The sequence below is a fragment of the Camellia sinensis genome, chromosome 1 (genome assembly GCF_055761805.1).
Source record: "Camellia sinensis isolate YWXY chromosome 1, ASM5576180v1, whole genome shotgun sequence".
NCBI lineage: Eukaryota > Viridiplantae > Streptophyta > Magnoliopsida > Ericales > Theaceae > Camellia > Camellia sinensis.
Window position 1 is genome coordinate 209,609,394 of NC_138961.1, and position 26,124 is coordinate 209,635,517.

Genomic DNA, 26,124 nt, shown 5'->3' on the forward strand with positions numbered 1-26,124 from the left:
GTGGGGCATGGAGTGGTCCCTCCACCTTATTTGATATCGGTTATGAAAACTTATAAACTACTTCACAAGGGTTGTAGGGGTTATTTGTGTAGTATTTTACATTCAGAGACAACTGAGGTGGGTGTTGAAAATATTTAGATTATTAGTAAGTTTCCGGATATATTTCCCAAAGAATTGCCAGGGGACTTGATAGACCGTGAGATTGAATTTGTCATTGATCTTGTGTCGGGTACTTAACCGATTTCGAAGGCTCCGTACCGAATGTCTTCAGCAGAAATGAAGGAATTGAAAATACAGCTACAAGCATTGCTTGATAAAGGATTCATCTGACCGAGTACATCGCCATGGGGCGCACCCATTTTGTTTGTGAGGAAAAATGATGGGACCCTCCGATTGTATATTGATTACCGAGAACTTAATAAGGTAACGGTGACGAATAAATATCCTTTACCATGGATTGATGATTTGTTTGACCAGTTACAGGGGGAACAAGTGTTTTCAAAAATCAACTTGAGATCCAGGTACCATCAGTTGAAAGTCAAAGCAGAGGATGTTGAGAATACCGCCTTTCGAACCAGGTACGACCATTACGAATTTTTAGTCATGCCATTTGGGGTTACGAATGCACCGGCAACTTTTATGGATTTAATGAATCGGGTTTTCAAACTGTACTTGGATGAGTTTGTGGTGGTATTCATTGATGACATTTTTATTTATTCGAAGTGTAGGGAGGAACATGAAAGGCACTTGAGACTAATTCTTCAAACACTTAGGGACAAGAGGTTATATGCTAAATTGAAGAAATGTGAATTTTGGTTGAATGAAGTTGTGCTTTTGGGGCATGTAATTAACAAGGACGGTGTGTCTGTCGATCCGCAAAAGATAGAAGCCATTGTAAATTGGCATACTCCTACCAATGTTACGGAAGTACATAGTTTTATGGGTTTGGCCGGTTACTATCGAAGATTTGTTAAAGATTTCTCTAAGATTGTGGTGTTACTTACCCAATTGACTCAAAAAGGTGTTCCATTTGAGTGGACAGAACAGAAGGAATCCACTTTCCAAGAATTAAAGACACGACTCACGACAGCACCGGTCCTTGCCTTACCGTCAGGTACAAAAGGGTTTGTGATTTATAGTGATGCATCTCATAAGGGCTTGGGGTGTGTGCTTATGCAGAATGGAAGAGTAATTGCTTATGCATCCTGATAGTTGAAGCCACATGAAAAGAATTATCCTACGTATGATTTAGAATAAGATGCTGTGGTGTTTGCATTAAAAATTTGGCGGCATTATCTTTATGGTGCAACATGTAAAGTCTACACCAACCACAAGAGCCTCAAGTATTTCTTTACTCAAAAGGAGCTTAATATGCTACAAAGACGGTGGTTAGAACTTATCAAGGATTATGACTTGCAGATTCATTATCATCCCGATAAAGCCAACACAGTAGCAGGTGCTCTTAGTAGAAAGTCAATGGGAAACTTAGCATGTTTGCTTATGGAGCGAAATGAACTCTTACTTGACTTGGAAAGAATGGAGGTGGAAATTGTGCTACATGAACGAGATGGAATGTTAGCTGCAATGACCACGCAACCGGCTGTTATTGAGGAAATTAAACAAAGGCAATTGAAGGATGAATTCCTCAAGAAAGTATATGATGAGATGGAAGCAAAACCGAGATCGAGATTTTCTTTGAAAGCTCAAGTGTTGAAGTTCAAGGGAAGATTGTGTGTTCCTAATATCCCCGAAGTTAAAAAAAGAGTCTTGGAAGAAGCTTATAAGTCCAGGTTTGCTATGCATCCCGGGAATACCAAAATGTACTAAGATCTCAAGCAAGCTTTTTGGTGGCCTAATATGAAGAGAGAAATTATGGAATTAATCTCAAAATGTCAACAACTAAAAGCGGAGTATCAAAGACCGGCGGGGTTACCTCAACCTCTCCCTATTCCGGAATATAAGTGGGAGCATATAACTATAGATTTTATTGTGGGCTTACCCCGAACACCCTGAGGTATGGATTCTATATGGGTTGTTGTGGATAGATTGACTAAGTCTGCTCACTTTTTGCCTGTGAAGACTGTTTATAATGCTAATTGACTTGCTACTGTGTACATTGCAGAGATTGTTCGATTGCACAGTGTTCCAGTTTCCATTGTGTCAGATAGAGATTCTAAGTTTGTGTCAAGATTTTGACAAAGCTTACAAAAAGCATTGGGGACCGAGTTGAGGTTCAGTATCGCATTTCATCCACAATCCGAAAGGACTATACAGATGTTTGAGGACATACTTAGAATGTGTGTTTTGGATTTCCGAGAAAGTTGGGAGGCTTATTTACCTTTGGAGGAATTTAACTAAAACAACAGTTTCCACTCCAGTATTGGGATGGCACCATATGAAGCTTTGTATGAGAGAAGATGTCGAACTCCGATTTTTTGGACCGAGGTTGGGGATAGGTTGTTGATTGGGCCTAAAATTGTGCAAGTTTCTATGGAAAAGATTCAAATCATCCAACAGAGATTGAAAACTGCTCAAAGCCGACAAAAGAGCTATGCAGATCGAAGAATGAGAGACTTGGAGTTTGAAGTTGAGGATCATGTCTTTGTTAAAGTCACTCCAATAAAAGGGCACATAAGATTTGGGAAGAAAGGGAAATTATCACCCCGGTACATAGGGCCATTTCAAATTTGGAAAGACTGGGTCCAGTTACCTATCGAATTGTTTTACCACCGGGCATGGAGCAAGTGCACAATGTGTTTCACATATCAATGTTGCGAGGCTACCTTTGGGATTCCTCCCATGTTATTGACTATCATCAAATTGTGCTAGATGACGATATGGCTTATGAGGAGAAGCCCCTTCAAATCCTTGATCGGCAAGTCAAGCAACTACGGAACAAGACTATCCTAATGGTAAAATTGGAATGGAGGGAACATCACGGGAACGAAGCCACTTGGGAACGAAAAGAAGAAATACAACAACGATACTCGAAATTGTTTTCAACTTGAGGTAAACAAGTTTGGAGGACAAAACTTCCTAAATGGGGGAAGCCTGTGATAACCTAACTTGTACTATGCTTAATTATATATGTGATTATGTGTTTGATATGAATTTGCAAGTTTGAGTATGAGAAATATGTGAATTTGGAAAAAATATCTGTTGAAAGTAGGATTATCTATTGCAATTGAAACTCTGAACTGAAATTGAAGGCTGCAGAGGCGCGATAAACAAAAAGCGACTTCATTGTTATGATTAGCATGATTTTTAGAGCCTTTGGTGAGATTTTGAAAAATTATGATTCGTAATGAATAAATTAAGATTTTTGAGTTAAGTGTATATGTTTAGCCTTTGTTCTTTATTTCATGGGAAGAGAGCTCAAATGGTGAGTTAGAGAGAGAGGAAGAGGAGAAAGCTAGGGATTTGAAGGGAATCAAGGGACAAACCATAGATTTGAGTTGAGGTATGGAAATTGTAATAACCCCGATCCACAATTAGCCACTAATCGGTAATTAAGGATGTTAATTAAGTGAATAAAATAAATTATGGGTTCATTATGTGATTTGCATGATATTTGGCTTACTATCTGTTACTTGTAGAAATATCTATCTGGAATTCCACTTTAATATGTAAATTGAAAACCTTATCGGCATCCGAAACTGAAATTGACTCCACCAATATGTTATTTGGAATTTTTAGAACTATATGGCAAGTTTTATTAAAAATTGATTCAGAACAATTCATTAAGTTGCGTTTGGCAAGCCTTATGTTTTAATTAATGTATTTTAGCATCATAACTATCTATATGAGCCTATAAGCTCATTTGAGCTCATTCCTCTCATTCTTGAGTGCAAAATTCTGGAGATTAATTTTAGAGAGAGATAGAGTGTGCAATTCTAGAGAGAGAAAGAAAGAGATTGAAGAAGAATTGAAGGTTTTGTGTTGAATTCACCAAGATTGTGCTAGAACAAGAGTAATTCAAGACTCTAGGTAAGGATTTAAGACTTAATTATGAGTTTTAACCATCAAGTAGATCATTTCAAGAAGAATTTGTGATTGTGTACAAGAATTGGACCAAAGATGTTGAATTTAGAGTTAATTCATGCATGCATGTACATTTTCTCACAAATTGAGCATGAACTCCAAGAATTCTCTGTTGCATGTTTGAAATTCATCTTCATTTAGAGAAATCATCAAGTTTCTAGTTGTTTTGTGGTGTTTGATCATGTTTTGAGAAGTTTGATACAAGAAAAATTCATGCATGTTGTGTTCATGAACATTCATCACGTTTTAAGTTGAAATTGGGAACTTTTGGCAAACCCTTGAGCCATGATTTTATGAAATGATCCTAAATTCTTCATGTTTTACAAGTTTACTATGTTATCTCAAGTTTTAGGGCCCAAGAGATGTGTTTTAAAGGTTGGAATTGTAAGGCCCCTGAAATATGTATTTACTTTTAAGACCCTAATGTTGAATTATATTTATTATTTTTTTTTAAGCCCCTCGTTTACTTGAATTAATTCAAATCTTGTTGGTTAGCATTACTTTTTTTTATCGAAACAGGAATTTCTCTAATCGGATTAGGATCCCTAACCTAATTTAATTCTACATACGTTACATGTATTTACTCCAAGCCCTCACCTTTTTTTTTTAAAATTCAAAACTTGCCCAAACTAATATTTGTACCTTGTACCTTGAAGTACCATCAATCTTGTTATATATATATATATATACCTAGAAGAATGTGCCTAGAACATAAAATAATTAAAAATTAGGCCCTTAACATCCCTATGGCCGGCCCCTCCTTGGAGGAGGTGAGAAATCTATTTCCAAGACACACCATCATGAGATTCTAGGAAAAAACACAACCTAGTGGCCTAGACCTAGGTTGCTAATCTCAAAACTTGTTACCTTTCAACTAAAGATCAACTAATTGATGCCAAAACCTATGATTTAGCACCTTAGTTACTCCTATCCCACTCGACACCAAGCAAAATCCTAACTTTCCCATCCATTTTCAACTAAAGGGCTTTTATGTCCTTTTACACCAAATTGCCTATATATACCACACCCCCTAGCTTGCAAACTCACACAACACACTCACTCACACACACATTTTGGTTAGAGAGAGGGAGGAGAGCAAGGAAGAGAAGTCTAGAGGAGAAGCGGGAGGAAGAAGAGAGTTTCTTGTGCAAAGCTTAGAAGGTAAGCCACAAACACAACCTTCTTTTCATTTCCTTTTCTAATGCATGTTTTTAAAGATTCTAAATAATGTTTTTCAGATCTGTTATTATCAAGTTCTTATGTTAAAAATACTAAGATTTGAGTATTGAGTTCATCTCTCTTGTATTTCCCCATTTAAGCACAGAACCATCTTCTTTTCGTACCAAACTCTCAATTTTTCAAGGGCACTCCTTCAAAAAAATTTCTGAGTTAAACATGTGATAGTTAGCATATTTTCTTCACAAAAGAAATGAAACTTTTCCCTGGTGGAACCCCCTTTTCATAGATCTTCTTGTTTTGAGCAATTTACCTTAGAACCTGTTTTTTTAGCCCAATTTCAAAAATTCCAGAAAAATGTATAAAATTATTCTGAACCCCTATTTTATGTCAAAACCTTCCTAGAAAAGTTAGCTTTCAACTAAAATTTTTTTCATCGAAAAACATTGAGCGGTTTGCAAGAAAATCAAGTTTTCGTAACAGTCGACGGATCTGGACAGATTCTGGACAGCGCTGAAATATTTTCTAAATAACTTAGAATCTGGAAGAGCAACCCCAATTCCGAAAAATGTTCTAGAAACTAGATTGAATCCTCTACAAACCATAGGAAGGCCAAGCCCGGTAAATGATCTAAAATAGCTCTTTCATTTTAATCTTTATACGATACTAAATCTGGAAACTTTGATAGGTGTGGATGTTTGGTACCTTTGAGTTCATGAGAATGATTGTAGCTTATAATCATATCTTGACCTGATAATATATGTGTTGTGGTTATGTTATTTACCTTTCTCATTTTAAGAATACATGCTTATATGGATATCACTGTTTTATAAGTTGAACTAACCTTGTCTTAAAACACTTAATTCAACGGGAAACCTAATTGGGAGGGTATTGGGTTTTTGAACACTTGAGTAATGAAAAGATGAAAAAAAAATGTGATATATGGATTGTTGGGATGCGTTCCCTATTTGGAAGTTAAAGTCTTGCGCAAGTGGTTTTCGGAACCCTTAAACGGAGCGGTTGCATTCGGACCCTAGGTGGTTTGGTGTAAGGAGGGATTTGGGCAAGGTCCTATTTTTACCGTCTCTTTTGAGGCCCTGCGGTTGGCGCTACATTGTATATAACTGTTGGTAGGCATCCGAGGTTAGTTCTGCAACAAAGCAGCAAAAGAGGGGGCATACCGAATAATCCGCGTCCGATTATTGTGGTTGGGAGGACAAAATCTCTTTGGGGATTCCTAGTTTACTGACATCTAACTTAATCATTTATGTATCTATCATGCTTTACTACCTGGTGCCATAATTGTGGTTATGTATTGGACTGGGAGAAAGGGGTGAGGTGTGTGTGTGTTTACTGGGCATTCAAAACTCACGGCGTATCATGCCAGGTGACGAAGCGGAACTCGCAGCGGAAGACGACGAGCTGGAAACCTTTGAAGACTTTTGGCTGTCTTAGGAATACTAGAAATTGCTTTTTTGTTATTTTGTAAGACTCATATGAAGTTTAAAACTTTCTTTTTGGGATGTAATACAATGGAACAATCTTTTGAATCAAGTATAATTGTGGTTATTATGTATTTATATCCTATGTATGAACCTTATCGTTGCTTATGAGACCTTGTGTCAATGCCTTGTAAGATCTGTCAAAAGGGTAGTGCGCTGCCTAAGAAAGCTGGACTTAGAAGGGAGGCTATTTTGACTCCTCTGGCGATCTGGGATCTTACTTGGTTATTGACCATAGGACTCACTAGTGACTCTCCCTTGACTGCAACCTATAATGTAGAATCGGGGCGTCACAAGAATTCGAGTTTTGAGCTTGAAGATGCAATCTGAAAATTCCAGAATTTGCATCTACGCTCGAGCGTGGGAGTTCATGCTCAAGCGACCAATCTGAGTGCGTGCACTCCGCTCGAGCGACCAAAAGTCCGCTCGAGCGTGAATTGCAAGCTTCCTAAAGTTTCATGTCTTTTACAGATCGCTCGAGCGAAGGAATGTGCGCTCGAGCGACCATTCACATTTTGCATGTCCGCTCGAGCGAGGAAAGCTACGCTTGACCGTGGACCTTATTTTCAGAAAATTTGACTAAGTGTTCCAAGGCATGTTTTGGCATCCTCATTGCATCTTAGGCATTCCTAAACCTTAATTAAGCCATAGTAATGAGGTTATGTATTAGAAACACACTACGAAAAGAATGTACTAAGTTTCGAGACTGCAAGTGTGTGTGTTTTAGGCAACGTGATAAGAAAGAATAAGAACCAATGTAATGAAAGCTAAGTCTTAATGGCCACTTGAATGTGTAATGATAAGACATGCTTGTGTTATGTATTTTGTGATTGTAGGTCAAGACTCGAGGATTGATTGACCACTTACTGGAACCACTGTGAGTAACGTTATTGTAAAGATACGTTCATATGAATTACGTTCCAAATGAAATATGATAAGTTCTGATTTCTGAAATGATATCTGTTTTCGTGAACGAGTATTCCATGTTTGAAATCTATTATGGCATCCATAGATAGTCCCAAGTCATAGGGGACGGCATGAAAATGCGGGTCCATGACATACAAGTAATTACGAGATCTCGTTAGCCACTTCATTGTGGTGATATGTGTTTAATCGGTATCCGAAACCGATTACTCTAGTCGGAAGACGTTCTGTGATGTGTTCTATGGGATGTACCATTATTATGTTCTGATATGAGAATGATTATGCTCTGGTCTGTTTTCTGCTTGTGATATATTCGGATTTCGTTCACTAACCCCTTTACCTTAATGTTATTCATTGGGCTTTAGCTCATTGTGTGTATATATATGTATAGGTGAGCATTCTGGAGCCCGAGCCTGAAGGCTTTTTGTCTGGACCTGTGTTCTATTGTTAGCCAACCATTGTGCCTCACGTGGAGGTTCCCGAAGTGTCCATTGTTTAAGTTCTGTTGTTTCTGTATATATAAGACTCGGTTGTTCTGTTGGCTGTACTTAAGATACTTTAATGTGTGTGAGTATAATGTATGAATGACTTTTGATTATGTATATAAAGTTTTTAAATATTCCGTTTCATATAAGTCAGCACAGCTCATTGGACAACTATATTTATGTATTTGCTTCTGCTAGCCCCTTATTCTTGTTAATCTGTTCAGAGGCCTTCGGTAGTCCAAGGATTACTGGCCGATTACGATGCTAAACCTATAGGGGTGGGTTTGGGTCGTGACAGAAATTTACTTACAAACTTTGTCTCTAACTCATCTTTGTCAAGAAATCATGAAGAAATTAGGAATTTTGAGCTAGGGTTTGGAATTGTGTAGTGACTAGGGCTAAGGTAGGAAATTGGACCTTGATCTCTACACCATTGTTTGATTTGAGTTCATTTTTATGATTGATCCATGAAACAAACACTAGATGGTTCACATAAACAAGATTTGTGAGAAAATCATTCATGAATATATGTATTTTTTAATTTGTGTATGTAAAACATGAAATTGTGAAAAGATGAGACCATGGAATTGTTGTTGATGCAAGATTGATATGTTTAATGTGGAATTACACTTGTATCATGCTTATGTATCATGATTTTGAGTGAGTTTTGCTTTGATTTGAGCTTAGAAATGAGTTTGGAGGGTTTTACGTTTTTGGCCATTTTCAGACTATCTGAGTTTGCCCAGACCGCACGAGCGGCCACAGGCTCTGCACGAGCGGAACCTGAAGAAAAAAAAGAGGTTTGGATTCTTCTCCTTGGGCGCTCGAGCAGTTGGTGTTTCCGCTCGAGCGGATTTGAGCCGCACGAGCGGTGAAGACTTCTGCACGTGCAGCACCCCTGTTTCAGCCCAACTTCAAAAAGGCATATCTCCTTCATCCGGACTCCGTTTTAAGTAATTCTTGAGCCTAAATTCAATCCTTATAAGTCCAATTTTTAATGGTGGTGGTATCACATCCAAATTCTAAGTACACAAATAGATATACTCAAATTAGTGTAGGTTGTTTATTTCTTTTGCTATTTCCTTAAACCTTAAATATGTAAACATAATATTTTCAATGAAAAACATATGGAATTGTTATAGGAATTATGTAAACACTTGCGAGAAATTAAAGAATGGGGAATAATTGAACGCATATGTAACGAATAAATCAATTGAGTGAATGAAAGGCAATGTGTTTTAAAATGTTATGCTTGGTTATGTTTCTGCAAGCCGAGTCGTTAAGGAGTATCATCTAACCAAGCACAGTGAGTAATAATACCATATTTATATATTCATTATTGTGTACCTCGAACCATGAACAGTGATTGGTGCCGACATTGTGATTTGTTTGAAATGAGAAACCTCATTAATGTTATATGACATGTGCTATATTGGGCCCAAGGCTATTTTGATATATGATTGGGACCGATGCCATTTTGATATATGATTGGGCCCGAGGCTGTTTTGTTATATATTGGGCCCGAGGCCGTTTTGAAATACGTTGGGCCCGAGGCCGTTTTGAAATACGTTGGGCCCAAGGCCGTTTTGAAGCATGATTGGGCCTAAGGCTGTTTTGTTTATACAATTTTGAGTATTGCGAAAATCTTATGACTATCTATTTACACTGTTTACTGTATTGTTACTCATTGAGTTTTGCTCACCCAATTTTATGAACGCACATGTAGGTAATCCGCAGCATGGAGCACAACCCTAGAGTCAGTTTCAGGAGGCATCCTTTTTTAGACCCAATTGAGTCTTGTCTCTGTGATGGAGTTGTCTTGACTCACTTCATACGTTGACTTTACTTTGTTTTGTTAATGTGGTCTTGGGTTTGTAAACGTTGTGCACAATTTCCTTTGATACTTATATTCTTTTTGCATGGGCATGTAAATGATGTGGTTGTGTTACATTTTGCTTATATTAGTATAGCTCCATGGACTCATTCTTTTGTTGTATACTTCCGCTTTTGGTCCCATTACAATAATTACTTTGTATGTTTGTTTAGACCGAAGGTAATCAAGTGATTATCGGCTGGTTATGACCCAAACTTTTAGGGGCGGGTTCGGGTCATAACATTATGTCTCTTGGATTAGAGTCCTAAGGGTGTGACTTCTCTGTCAAGATATCATATTATCTATAAATACCAGGCCAAGATCAATGCAGAATTTCACTTGAATTTTTCTCTATTTTTGTCTCTTTCAAATATATTTTTCTACACGATAAACACCCTCACAGAAACTCCTATCTGTTACCATTGTCAAGACCATCTTACAATTTGAACTTGAAGAGTCCCACGTTGGGCCATTTCCCAAAATAAGCTAAAATAACAATTTATTTCCCAAACTAAGCCTAGTTTGGGTGGAATTCCCAAAATAAGCTAAAACGTTGTTACAAACCACGCTTTCACCATATTTCTGGCCCAGCCGTGGAAAATTGATAAAATCGTAAAAGCGTGGTTACAAACCACACTTTTAATTAAAAATGCGTGGTTACAAACCACACGTTTAAGGAAATCTGTTTTGTAAAGAAAGTGTAGTTAGAAACCATGCTGTTAAATAAATTGTTTTGTAATCAAAATAAAAGACAAGTAGGGAGACAACTTAAATGGTAGTGCGCTCCTTTCCATGGGAGGGGTATGGGGTTCAATGCCCTGTATCTCCAAACTCTTGCCTTTTTCAAATTCAACTCAATTTTTTTTTTCCTTCCACGTACTCTATACTTTTTATATTTATTATGCTAATTTTTTTATAAAAAAAAAGTAAAACGTTTGTTTGGTTTAGTAATATTTATAATAAAAATTATATTTAAAATAAAAAATATATTTTTTTAAATTTTTTAATATTTAAAATATTAAAAAAAATATAACACATAAATGTATGAAATATAATGCACATTAAAATAAATAAATAAATATTTATGTGCTGTATTTTTTAATATTTTAAATATATTTTTTAAATATTAAAAAAATTTATTTTTTATTTTAAATATATAATTTTTATTATAAATATTTTAATTTTTTTGTTATGTGTTTGGTTACGATTTGAGTGTAGAGTTTTGAAAATAGCGTGGAATTTCAAATTATGTGTTTGGTTATGATGTTTGAAAATAATTTTTTAATTGAATTTTGAGTTATGTGTTTGGTTATGATATGAGTGTGAAAATGTGTTTTGAGTTTAAAATATTAAAATTAAACAAATTAAAATTTTTACAAAATAAAATATTTAAAATAAAAAATTATAATATAAAAATTATGTGTTTGGTTATGAGGTTTGAAAATAATTTTTTAATTGAGTTCTGAGTTATGTGTTTGGTTGTGATATGAGTGTGGAAATGTGTTTTGAGTTTAAAATATTAAAATTAAAAAAATTAAAATATTTACAAAATAAAATAAAATATTGAAAATAAAAAAATTATACATTTAAAATAAAAAAAGAAAACTTGTATTTTTTTTATTGTAAAAAAATTATAAAATTATACATTAAAATTATAAATAAAATTAAATATTTTTTGTTATAATTATTTTTTTATAATAAAAATATAAATATTATGTGTTTGGTTATGAGGTTTGAAAATAATTTTTTAATTGAATTTTGAGTTATGTGTTCGGTTATGACAGGAGTGTGGAAATGTGTTTTGAGTGTGGAAATGTATTTATAGGGAATCCAATGTTGATTAGGCAAATGGATCCTGAGCATCTTGAAACTCTGGGCCTGAATATTGATTAGTTGATTCTTCAGAAGAATGTGAGCTGACTGATCCTTCTTCTGATTGGTCTGAACGGTCTGGACTGGAAGCAGATTGGGCTTCAGCTTGGTCTGTAATTTGTCTTGCTAATTGGAGCAGTTCATCTCTGGATAACTTGGGCTTGACCTTTGATTTAGCTTTGGGTTGAGCAGGAGGTGAAATGGGCTTAGCCTTTGCTTTGGATTTTGATTTGGATTTGGACTGATCTTTGGGCTGGGCCGGAGCTGGAGAAGCTTTGGACTTAGCCTTTGATTTTGAATGTGTTGACTGAACTGGTTTGGATTTGGGCTTGGAACCACTGGATGAGGGGCTTCCAAGATTGATTGGAGGAAGGCTGGGCTGACTTCCTTGACTGATTGCAGCAGTTGGGATCTGCTGGGCTTTGACCATTGCAGGAGTTGGAGCATATTGACTAGATGGAAATTCTTCATGAACAATTTCAAATATGCGGGGCAAATTGAATTTAGCCCACCATTTGACTGAGTGATGTCGGATAATTATGTTATCATCAATCCCATAATGCCATTTGAATATCCAAGGGATTTTATACTTGGCTATAAAAATTAACAATAGTGGGAATGATCTCTGATGGGTGGTAAATGGGTAAACAGCAGCAAAATAGTTGATTAATTCAAGCAGATTATCAGGGAGGATATCTGAAATGGCACCATAGTGAGACCACCATCGCAGAAACCAGGAAGGTAATTCAGACTTGAATTTTTGATCAAATGAAATGAACCAAGAATGGCTAAAAGTTTCATTTTGGTACAAGAAAATCTTGAACCAGGCATCAATGTAATCATGGTAATTATACTGAATAGAATGACCAGGCAAATCACGAAGCTGGTATGGAGGACCCCATTCAGCTAAGGAAACAATGTTGTGAATGTAAATGGAATGGTACAGAATCTTATAAGCATAGGTGCGATCTTGGATTGGTTTGATCAGGATTGATTGATGATGAAGCAAAATATCTTTGTAATAGGAGAGTGTTTTCTCTGGATGTGAAAGGGTGAAATGGCATCCAGGACCAAAATAGGATTTAGCAATGTCATTAAGGATTTGGCTCTTTGGGTGACTGGGTTCTTTATAGAATAAGTTGGTAATATGTGATTTGGTGTATTCAGTTTTGGATGACCGGACTGGGTTAACTGGGAATGGAGTAACTGAGACTGATTGACTAGGGGCAAAAGGATCAGAGGCCAATGCAGTAGAGTAATCAGGGCGGCAAAGGTTACCAAGAGCTTGGTAACGATTATCCATAACAAGTGAATAGGATGGGGTGATTGACTCCAAAGGAGGTGGAACAAGAAGTTGACTTGGTTTACTAGAAGATGGGACCAAAGCCTTGGAAGGAGGCCTTGGGCGAGACATCTGTTGAAAACAAGAATCAGTGATTAGCAACCAGAAAGGAGATCAAGATAATCTTGGTGATGATGTAAACAATTGTAGTTGTGAGCAAGTAAATTGCGGCGAGCTTGAATTTGTTGGTAATTGATGTATTGGGCTCTTGTGGTAGTGGGTCGAGCTAATTTGAGGCGGTGAATGCGGTGAGTAAGCTGTTTAATGAGGGTTTTGAAATAGGTAATTCGGGATTTATGGTAAGCAATGAATGGTGTAGTCATCCCTTACCCCCCTGTAAAAATTCCCGGGTAAGAAAATCAGGCAGGGAATTTTGACAACCAGGTATATAGGTAATATCAAAATCAAAAATACTTAAAATAGCTTGCCAACGAGCAAAAATTTGCTTACTAGCAAGATTTTGAACATCTTTTTCAAGAACATATTTAGCAGATTTGCAATCAACACGTAGTAAGAATTTTTGATTTAAAATATCATCTTGAAATTTTTGAATACATAAAACAGTAGATAAAATTTCTTTTTTAATAGTACTATAATTTAATTGTGCTTTATTCCAGACACCAGAATGATAGCGAACAATTTGTTCAGATGATTGAGGAGTAAGTTGTTGAAGTAGAATGCCACCATAACCAATATCGGAGGCATTAGTTTGAATAATTTTGAATGAATTTTCAGTGGGAATACCAAGGCAGGGAAGGGACTTGACATATTGTTTGACTTGTTGGACAATAGAAGTATGAACAGAAGACCAAGGAGGAGGATTATCCTTTAACCTATCAAATAAAGGTTGACAAGTTTTCCTAAGGTCTTTATAAAATTCTGCAATGTAATTGAGGGAACCTAAGAACCTTTGTAATTGAGTTTTATCAAGAATTTCATCAGGAAATTTGGATGCAAATTCAATGGATCGACTAATGGGTAGGATAGTATTATGATGAATATCATAGCCTAAAAAGCGAACTTTAGTTTGAAATAATTTGATTTTAGGAGCGGAAATAACAAGACCATGACTTTTAATTGTGTAAAAGAATGCAGTTAAATGTTTCCAATGTTCACTAATTGATTTTGAAAAGATTAAGATGTCATCAATATAAACAATTGAAAAATGACTAAATGGGTTAAATATGTCATTCATAATATGTTGAAATTCACTAGGAGCATTTTTTAAACCAAATGGCATTACATTCCATTCATATTGACCAAAGGGTGTGTTGAATGCAGTTTTATATCGATCTTTAGGATGAATTTGGATTTGCCAAAAACCACTTTTTAAATCGAACTTACTAAAAATAACAGCTTGACTAAGTCGTTTAATTAAATCTTTTTTATTGGGAATAGGATACCTAATCCATTCTAAAACAGCATTTAATGGTTTGTAATTGATAACTAACCGAGGGACACCTCGTTCTAATTCAGCATTTTTATTAACATAGAAAGCAGGACAGGACCAAGGTGATTTACTTGGGCTAATTATGCGATTTCGTAATAATTCATTAATTTCTTTTTTGCACATTTCAAGTAATTCATGATTCATTTGAATAGGGCGAGATTTAGTAGGAATTTGTGATTCATTAAAATTTTTAATATAGGGTAAGGTAACGACATGTTTTTTCCTATGCCAGAAAGTAGTAGGTAAAGTAGAACAAACAGTTGATTCAAGTTTTAATTTAAAATCATTAATTTGGGAAACAAGAACGGGATTAGTTAATTGTTGGTCAATGCGTTTGTGGTTTATTTCTTCTTTAAGAAATTTTAAATGCCGAGTTAGGCGGTTAATTTGATGAGAAATAGAACAATCTTGTAATTGGTTTAAGTGTAATAGTTCAGGAGGAGATAAAAATTTAAATGTAACAGGTTGTCCTAAAACATGTGTAGTGATGCCTGTACTAGATGTAGTAAAGGGATATAATAGATAAATAAATGGGGAACCTAAAATGATTTTATCAGTCATGTTGGTGACTAAAACAAAAGAGGTTTTGAAACATACATTATCTTGGCAAACATGTACTTTAGGTAATTTATATTTGATATGCATTTGAGTACCATTAGCAGAAGTTAATTTTTCTTGACATTTTTCATAATATGTAGTAGGAAGTAACCCTTCTTGTATGCAATTTAAATCAGCACCAGTATCAATTAAAGCAATTAATTCTAATTCAAAATCATTAACAATTATTTTAATTTTAGAATACCATTTCTGAATATAAAGTTTATTAATTAAACTTAATCTTTTTTCTTCAGGATTGTTGGATTGAGATTGGTGTGATCGATTATCAAATAGTAAATTCTCCGGATTAGGATCAGATTCATGTTCAGATTCATGTGGGGACTCATGTTCATTAGTTTGGAAATTATCTAAACTTTTATCAAGTTTTAGGGCAATAATTTCATCTTCGAGTGTTTTATCTTTATGTTGTAATTCTTTGAGTGTTTGTTTAATGTGATTGATTTCTTGTTGTAAATCTTGCAATGTAACTTCTTTGTGTTTAGTTTTAAATCTTTCTAAAGTTTTGGATAGACTGATTATAGGTTTGTCAAACTTAGGTTTGGAATCTGATTGGATTAATAAGGATTTTAATTTATCAGTATATTTTTGTTTTAACTTGGGATCGTCTAATTTACTAATTAGGTCGATTAGAGCAGATTCTTCTTGAGTAGTTTTGGTGAGAACGGTAATTTGTTTAATCGGTTTACAACAAACATCATTACAACCTAAATTAATATTGTTATCAGAATCACTACTAGGTGAATGGTAGTCAGAGGAAGTATCAGGATGATCCGAAGAGGAACTACTAAGAGATTGATTTAATTGAAAGATTTCATATAATTGATTTTTGGAAGTATCATCAATTTGAAGTTGATTAACTTTATTTTTTAATTTTTGTTTGTCTTTACACTTACTTGAATAATGTCCTTTTTGTCCACAATTATAACAAGTAACATCTTTAGTTGATTTAGATTTTGGATGGGTTTTGGATTTGTAATATTGCTTTTTGGGTTTAGTATAGAATTTATCATTGGATTTGGAAGGTGTATAGTTCTTCTTATATTTATATTTATTGGAATGTTTATATGATGATTTATGTTTGGAGTATTTATGTGATTTCCTACGAGAGGGTGCAACAGGAGGTAAACCATATTGTTCACAGAAATTTCCTAATTCGTACTTAGCTTTATGTTTATCTTTATTAGCTTTTTGAGTAAGTTTGAGGTCAATACACATTTTTAAACCTTCTTTTTGAATAGTGCTAATTATATCACCATAAGTGAGATTATCATATTCAATAACACCAGTGGGTTGACTAAGAACATCTCTAATTTTATGGGCAAATAAGCTAGGTAATCCATTAATAAATTTTTCTTTCCAAAATGATTTAGTACAGTCTTCTCTTAGCATGACTCGAGAGGTAAATACATCTTTATACCATCGAAAATCACTTAAGGTTGGACAGTTAAGATTACTTAGTTGATCATGGATACGAGAATAAATATTTGTAGGGGTACCAATAAAGTGTCGAACTATTGTATATATTAATTGATTAATTCCGTCAGGGTGACAACATCCTATAGATTCATCAAAAAGAGGGAGACCATTTTCATCAGTTTGATTGGCATAAATAACAGAGTCACGGTCGGTTTCAGTAAGATATTTTTCCCACCAAGATTTGAGCATACCAGTAAAACCAGAGGTAAGTAGGGAAACAATTTCAGGTTGAGAGTATTGGGGATAATTACTGAGATAACTATTGGCGACCATAGATAAATGGTTTAATTTTTGAAGGATTTGATCTTCACTGAGACCATCAATATTCCATTCATATAACCTTTTAGCAGAAACAGAAAATTGATTACTAATATTAGTTTCTTCAAATTGGAGATCAGGAGGAGTAGGCCTTGAATACCAGTTTTTGGTAGTTTGAGGATTAACTTTAGGATAATGAATTTTTTGAAGAGTAGAAGGTTGAAACTGTTGGGCTAATTGATTGATTTCATTATCAGTAGTATCAGTTTCAGATTGATCAGTTATAGGACTAGTAATAGGTTGTTGATTCAAAACAGTAAGACCTTTATCTTTAGATGTAGAAGTATCATTAGGAGTTAATTTAGTAAATAATTGTTCAATAGCTTTGACAGTAGATTGATTATTAGTAACTAGGCTAGTTCGTTTAGAACGATGACTAGGTAGATTAAGTAACGGTTGATCTAGAGTTTTAGTTGATTTGGCAGATTGGTCATCTAAATTAGTTTCTATTTTATCTAATTGTTTACCAATTGTTTTTAGACATTGATTAGTATAATTATTTTGTTCAATAACCTTTTTTATTTCAGGATCAGTACCAGGTAACTTAAAAGGAGAGGCTGGGACTTCAGAACCTTGGTGATCAATAATTATATTTTCTAATGGAGGGTGATTAGAGCTCACAGAAGTATTAGGAGAAGTTTTCCACTTATGTTTGGTGATTGTATTAATCTTTTTGTAATATTGATCCATGTAATCAAAGAAAGATAATTCAAAACCATATTGAACCATAAAATCATACCATTTTCTAGTTATTCGAGATTGTTGAGCAGAATCATATTTAGCACGATAAGCATGTCGTTTAGTCCTATTGTCTTTGGATCTAAAGTCAATAAGTAGTTTATCTAAATCAGGAGTAAAATCTTTTTTGATTGTCATTAGTTGAGGAGTGACTGGTGGTATAAATTCTTCGAAATCAGTTTGAGTTGGGGAATTATTTGAAGCTATTTCTTCTTCAGGGAAATGTGAGGTAGTAGTATAAACAGGTTTACTGATTTGAGAAGTTGTGGAATTATCAATTCCTTTTAATTTATTTTTAGAACTTGGATTAGTTGGACCAAGATGGATTTGACTATTTTTTCGAAATAGCGGAGTGTTAAATATTTCGTCTTCAGTTGATATTTCAGAAGGGACACTAGATGTACTATGTCTAGAAGACTGACTGCGATTAAATTTAATATTAACGGATCCATCAGTATTTTGCTGGATATGTTTAATATCTTGGATTGAAGATTGTTGTGGATTATGTTTGTAATTTTCATTGACAGTAACCCATTGATCAGGTAAATTAATATCTTTCCATTCAATCATGTGAGGAATATTAATGTTTGATTCATTAGTACTACTGCTTTGGATTAATAAAGTTTTATCTTTGGGACTTTTATGTAAAGCATGAACATTTAAATTAGTTTGCATACACTTATAATGAACACGATAAATCAAAGCAATATTATGGGAAGAATCTAACATTTCAGTATATTCACCATGTAATTGAATGTTTAATGTTAATGCCTTGAGAATATGTGGATCTCGTAAACTTAATGTAAAATCAGGAAAACAGTTAAAATGTACGGGACCTTTATTAAGACCAGTTTCCATCATTCCCATTAAACTAGCATTATAATTAAGAAAACGGGCATCTCTTAAACAGAGTAAAACAGAAGTATTTTGTCCTATCATAGTTAATGGATTGACACCAATTTGAATTAAACCAATATGCATAAAATTGTAACCACGATCTATATGGCGTTTGATTAATTTTTTATCAAATAACTGACAGGTTTCTCTTGGCTTTTCGAGAGCATATACTTGTTCAATAGTTTTAACATGGAGAGTAACTTTAAAAACATTTTGTAAAAAAGAAGTTTGATAAATCTCTTTAATAGGCAGTTTTGGAATATTCCATCCAGAATTAATTGAATCATTTTGTATTTCAACATCTTCTTCATTAATTAAGATTCCTGGATTAGGTATGGAAGGCAAGGTGGTTGACCTAGAACTGACTGATGAGTTACTTCTAAATAATCGATTCATTGTTTTGTGTTAATTAACTAGTTTTACAGATATCTTAATACATACCCTATTCTTGTCAATTTTATCACAGACCTAGTATACATACATACCCTATCTTTAAACCCCAAAGTCTGACTCTGTCTAAACCGAAGGACTTACACAAGACTGGGAAGAAGTGGGTGACTTAAACTAGGTAGATAGAACAGACTGATCTTGTGGGTGATTAAGATGAACTGAAAACAGGATTAATTAAACAAACAAGGAAGCCGATTGAACAGAAGTAGCTAAACAGTTAGAAACAGGATACAAAAAAATAAAATTATATTTTTTTATTGTAAACATTTTATAAAATTATACATTAAAATTATAAATAAAATTATATATTTTTTATTGTAGTTATTTTTTTATTTTAAATATTTATAATAAAAATTATATATTTAAAATAAAAAAAATAAAATTTTTTAATATTTAAAAAATATATTTAAAATATTTAAAAAATACAACACATAAATATTTATTTATTTATTTTAATGTGCATTATATTTCATACATTTATGTGTTATATTTTTTTAATATTTTAAATATTTAAAATTTTAAAAACTTTTATTTTTTATTTTAGATATAATTTTTATTATAAATATTAGTTAACCAAACAAACGTTTTATTTTTTTTGATAAAAAAATTACATAATAAATATATAAAGTATATAGTGAGTGGAAAGAAAAAAAAAATTGAATTAAATTTGAAAAAAAGTAAGAGTTTAGAGATGAGGGAAATTGAACCCTGTACCTCTCCCATAGAAAGAAGCACATTACCATTTGAGCTACTTTTCTACTTATTTTCTATTTTGATTGTAAGCTGTTTGGTAACACTTACGTTTTCAGTTTTTTGTTTATATTTACAAAAATTTTAAAAACTCAAATAAAAATTTATTTGGTAAAATTTTTTATTTATAAATCAGTTGTCTCAATTTATAAATTTGGCCAAAAAATGAAAACACAAAAAATGTGTTTCCATTTTGAGTTTTCATTTTTTTTTTTTACCACCCAACACTAGCCACCACCCGCCACCATTTTCTACCACCGTCTTCCTCCACCACCACCCGCCACCATTTTTCACCACCACCCACCCCCACCACCCACCTGCCACCATCACCCACCACCCACCTGCCACCATCACCCACCACCCGCCGCCACCAGCCACTCGACACCACCACCCACCCCTTGCTACTACTACCACCATCACCACCACCACCACCACCCATCACCCACCTGCCATCCACCACCCACTACCCGCCACTACCATCCACCGCCCGCCGCCACCACCACCTGCCACCTACTTGCCATCACCACCCACCTGCCACCACCATCCACCATCTGCCACCACCAGCCACCCACCACTACCAGCCACCTGTCACCCACCCACCCACCACCACTACCACCACCACCACCACCATCACCCACCCGCCACCTACCTACCACCACTACTCACCACCACCCACTCGCTACCACCTACCACTCGCCACCGTCACCCACCTACCCACCCACCACCCGCCACCTACTCGCCACCACCCGCCATCTGCCACCCACTTACCACCACTAGCCACCACCCGCCGCCGCCACCACCACCATTACCCACTCGCTACCACCCACCACCCGCCACCGTCACCCATCCAACCACCATCACCACCCACCGCCCATTCGCCACCACCCACCTCCACCTGCCATCCGTCACCCACCTGCCACCACCACCCATCACCCGCCACGACCACCACCACCCGCTCGCCACCACCCGCCATCGTCACCCACCCACCCACTACCACCACCTGCCACCTACCCGCCACCACCAGCTACTCGCCACCACCCACCACCACCCATCATCCGCCACCCATCTACCACCACCACCCACTCGCTACCACCCACCACCCGCCACTGTCACCCACTCACCTGCCACCGTTATCCACCACTAGCTACCCACCACCCGTCATCACCACTTTCCACCACCGTCTTTCACCGCCACTTGCCATTTTTCACTTTTTTTTATATTTTTAAATTTTTTAAATATTTTGTCAATTACCAAACGCGTTTGTGGTTTATGTTTTTCTAAAAATAAATAAAAAATAAACAAAAACCAGTTTATAAAATTTTTGTAAATATAAACTGAAAACGTAAACGTTATCAAACACACCCAAAACAATTTTATTTAAAAGCATAATTTTTAACCATACTTTCTGCACAAAACAGATTTCCAAACTATACTTTCTTTACAAAAACAGATTTCTTTAAACACGTAGTTTGTAACCACATTTTCTTAATTAAAACGTTTTTACGATTTTATCAATTTTTCACAGCAGTGCCAAAAATATAGTGAAAACGTGATTTGTAATAACGTTCGGTTTATTTTAAAAATTTCACCCAAGTTAGACCTAATTTAATAAATAAATTACTATTTTAACTTATTTCGAGAAAAGCCCCGTCCCGCATTAGTTGGCTTTCCCATGTCCTGGAAATGAAGAAAAATTCAGAAGGATGACATAAAAAGTGAAATTAGTGGTTGGGATTGTTTGTCGTAAATTATTGACATTAGGACCTAGAGCCCATCTGGTGTCCTTTGTTCCTTTGACTTCAGGAGAAGAAAGGGATCAGTAGTTATCATCATAGTCATTTTTTTTTATAAATTAAATGTTATTTATAAGTTTAAAAACTTATCATCTATACAATATTAGGCTTAGTTTGGTATAATAAAAAAAAATCAAAAAAGTTAAAAAGTTACTATTCTATTTAAGTCATATCATCTTATTTAAGTTATATTACCTCTCTATTACATCACTTCAAATCCAACCCATACCCAACCCATATTTCATAAAAAGTCAAAAAAATACACTTATTTAGGACACCCCAAACAATCCCTTAGTATTAGGGGTATTTTGAATACATAATAAAAAATTAGGCTGTGTTTGTTTGTGTTTTTAAAATATGATTCTACACTGCGTTTTCAGTATGGTGTTTGGAACGTGTTTTGGAAACACATTTCCAAAACTCTGCAGAGTTCTCTGCAGCAGCAGCGCTTTTCAGAATTTTTTTTTTTCAAAATTTGGCCTAACAGAACGTCAGGCTGGTTGACCGGAATAGTGATTTTTTTTTTTGCAATTGATATGTTAATTTTTATATAATCAAAAAAAATATTTTCTAAAATTTTTAAAGTTTTTTAAGTGTTTTAAAATAATTTTGAGTTGTATGTTTAGTTATGAGTTGTAAATTTTTGTATCAAATATCAAATGTCACATCAACAATTCCTCACTAAAATCAAAACTCTTCTCAAAACTATTTTCAAAACTCTTTACAAATTTTCTACACTCAAATCATAATTTCAAACCCCACAAACTCAAAATACAACGCATACTCTCAAATCATAATTACAAGACACAACCAAACGCAGGCTTAATTTTTTAAATTTAACTTTTTTAGTTAAGAAAGTCACAAAAAAAAGTTAGGCTCCGTTTGGTAAGCCTCTCAAATTATAGTTTCATCCATTAATTTGAGTGTGATGTTTGTTTTGAGCTTTCAAATCATAATTCTACACCTATTTCTCAAAACTCAATTCAAAACATAAACATTAGTTTTCAAAACTCATAACCAAATACATAATTCAAAATTCTTTTCAAAACTCAATTCAAATCAATATTTTTAATTTTTTAAATATTTAAAATATTTAAATATTTTTAAAATATTTTAATTTTGTTAAGATTTTAAATATTTAAATATGTTACGATTTTTTTAATTTTTTAATTTTTTGAATATTTTTAAATATTACGATTTTAATTTTTTAAATTTTAAAATATTTTATAAAAATAAATTCAAACTCTATTTTATAAAAATATTTTTAAATATTTTAATTTTTTTTTGTTATGTATTTGGTTACGATTTGAGTGTAAAGTTGTGAAAGTAGTATAGAGTTTCGAGTTATGTGTTTCAATACTCAATTCAAATCAATATTTTAATTTTTTAAATATTTTAAATATTTTAATTTTGTTAAGATTTTAAATATTTAAATATGTTACGATTTTTTTAATTTTTTAATTTTTTGAATATTTTTAAATATTACGATTTTAATTTTTTAAATTTTAAAATATTTTATAAAAATAAATTCAAACTCTATTTTATAAAAATATTTTTAAATATTTTAATTTTTTTTTGTTATGTATTTGGTTACGATTTGAGTGTAGAGTTGTGAAAGTAGTATGGAGTTTCGAGTTATGTGTTTGGTTATGAGTTTTAAAAATAATTTCTTAATTGAGTTTTGTTTTATGTGTTTGGTTACGATTTGAGTGTATAGTTTTTTTTAAATTTAAAATATTAAAATTTTAAATTATTTAAAATTTTTGAATATTTATATTATTTAAATTTTTACGATTTAAATTTTTTGAATATTTATTTTAATTTTTTACTTATTAAATTTTTAGATTATTTAAATTTTTTAAATATTTATGATTTAAATTTTTTGAATATTTATTTTGAAAAAAAAATATTTTTAATATTTTGATTTTCGGAATATTTTTAATATTCTTAATATTTTAATTTTCTAAATATTTTTAAAATATTTTTAATATTTTTAATGTTTATACAGGCCTAAAAAATGAATTGACAAAAAAATGAATTGACATAAAATAATTGACATAGAAGTTATTTGGGAAAAAAAATTATTCAAAAAAATTACTTAAAAATAATTAATTGAAAAAAAAATCATTTTTTTATTTGAGTATTTTAAAAATAGTTTGGTTATGACTGTTGATCAAAAATACGGATATCAAGTTATGAGTTGTGTGTTTGATTATCAATTATAAGTTGAATTAAGTTTTGAAAACTCATCACCAAACAAATTTTCTTATTTCACATGTCACATCAAACTTTCAAAACTCAAGTTCACATATAATTCAAAACTCAATTCAACACTCTATTCAAAAATCATAACCAAATAAATTTTCTACACTCAAATCATAATTTCACAACTCACAAATTCAAAATATAACTCATACTCTCAAATCATATTTACAAAATTCCATCAAACGCAACCTTAGTTTTTTTAGCATAAAAAAATTACAAAAAAAAAATCAGAAAGTTAATTTTTTTTGTCAATTTCTCAAAACGCCAATTAGTATTGCTGAGAATGCCATAGTGTATTTTTAAACTAACGAATCTTATTTTAAATTTTGCTACTTACATGCCTAGCAGTTGAGTTATTTTTATCTTATTATTCTAATAATTTCGTTATATAAATGTTTTAGGTTAAATTTTCTTTAATTTCTGAAATTGAAAATTTAGTTACAAAATATTAAGAAACTAATTCCATTTGTTAGTGAGTTGTTATGAAAAGACCGTCATGATTTTTTTTTTTTTTTTTTAAAAAAAAGACTTTCAGCGAGATAATTTTGAAAATATCACTAATATTTAGATAAAAATTAATTTTGTAATGAATTATTTATTTTTTTAATAAAAAGACTCAAAAGAATAATAATTCATTACAAAATGTAAAATTTCATTGTGAAAACTACAATAATGACATTTTGACAACTATTTTGATCCTAAAATGTGATTTGGCCTCTAAATTTTTATTTCTAAAATCTTAATTTGTTATAGCGTCAAATATCGGAATGTCATTATGACAAATATTAACAAGTGTTTCATTTTCACAATAAATGAAATAGTTAAAAAATGCATTGAATTTGGTGAAAAAATTTCTCATAATTTTAAATTTCTTTACCTGTTTTGATGCCTCACTGACATTTGTTAACCAGACTTTTTGTTATTATTGCATGTCACACATGTTTAAAAAAAAAAGAAAAAAAAAAAAAAGAGAATAAAATTAGTATTAGCATCCATTGAATTTTACTGGAATGTGAACCTCCAATGAATATTTATTAATGCATGAAACCTCCGTAAAATATTATATTTTCATAACCAAATCCACAGCTTCTTACAGAGAGAGCTTGTTCTTCACGGCGACGCTAAAGTTGTTTTGCCTGCCTTTTTACTAGTTCATGTGCGTCAATGCAGGAACTATCTATTCATTTTAATTTAGGCAGATTTTGTTTACCCATTCGATATTCAAATTTTTAGATTAGGGCTTATTTTGGCAACATAGTTTTTAGTCACTTTTTTTGGTTAGTAGCAAAAGTTAAAAGTTGACTTTTTTGGCTTTTTTTTCATTTGGAAAGTTGGTTTTTAGCCAACAGTGAAATTATAATTTTACCCCTCATGGGTCAAAATGTGTTACATAGCTGAAGTTGTAAATATTTTAAATAAATGGGGATAGTTTAGTCATTTTATTATGATTTGACATCATAAACAAATATTAATCAAAAAAGTCAAAAGTCACTTTTTACCAACTTCCCAAATCATTTGTCTAAAAAAGCCAAAAACTTAGTTAAAAGCCAAAAAGTCACTTTTTACCATCTTCCCAAAACAACCCCTATTGGAGTGAGAGAGGGTTGGGTTTAATGAGCTCATTTTAGAATAGAATTTGGTGATTCGAACATTTTATTTTTTTAAGATTAATTTAGTAGAATATTCATAAAAAAAATTTAAATTATCAAATATTGATAGTTATATATTTGAATCACATTTATTTGAAAAAAAATAGACAACATTTTTTGTAATACAAATGTGATTCAAATATATACCTATCAATATCCGATCATTTTAATTTTTTACATATATATTTTACTCCATAAGTATTAAAAATTTAATGATTCAGATACCGATATCTGCTCCAAAATGAAACTACCAATAGACATGTTGTTTGTTATATATATATATCAACATAAAAGTAATAAATAAATAAATAAATAAAGTCATGCTAAAATTTATTTGGTGGCATCATTTCTGTAAATATTTAGGTCCAAATAAGGTTTCACTCTTCTTTTTTTATTTATGGGTATGTAATTGTAAATTCTTCAGACCAAACAAATCTGTTACATATTAGGTCCCAAAAATAGCTTTTGTGAACCAATTTAAAATTTGAATTCACTACTTATCATG

At 33.0% G+C, this 26,124-nt stretch overlaps 1 pseudogene; it reads left to right on the forward strand.

Annotated features, from left to right (window-relative positions):
- Positions 1 to 603: 603 nt before the first annotated feature.
- On the forward strand, positions 604 to 1,209 carry LOC145822397 (putative mitochondrial protein AtMg00860 pseudogene; annotated as a pseudogene).
- Positions 1,210 to 26,124: the final 24,915 nt, after the last annotated feature.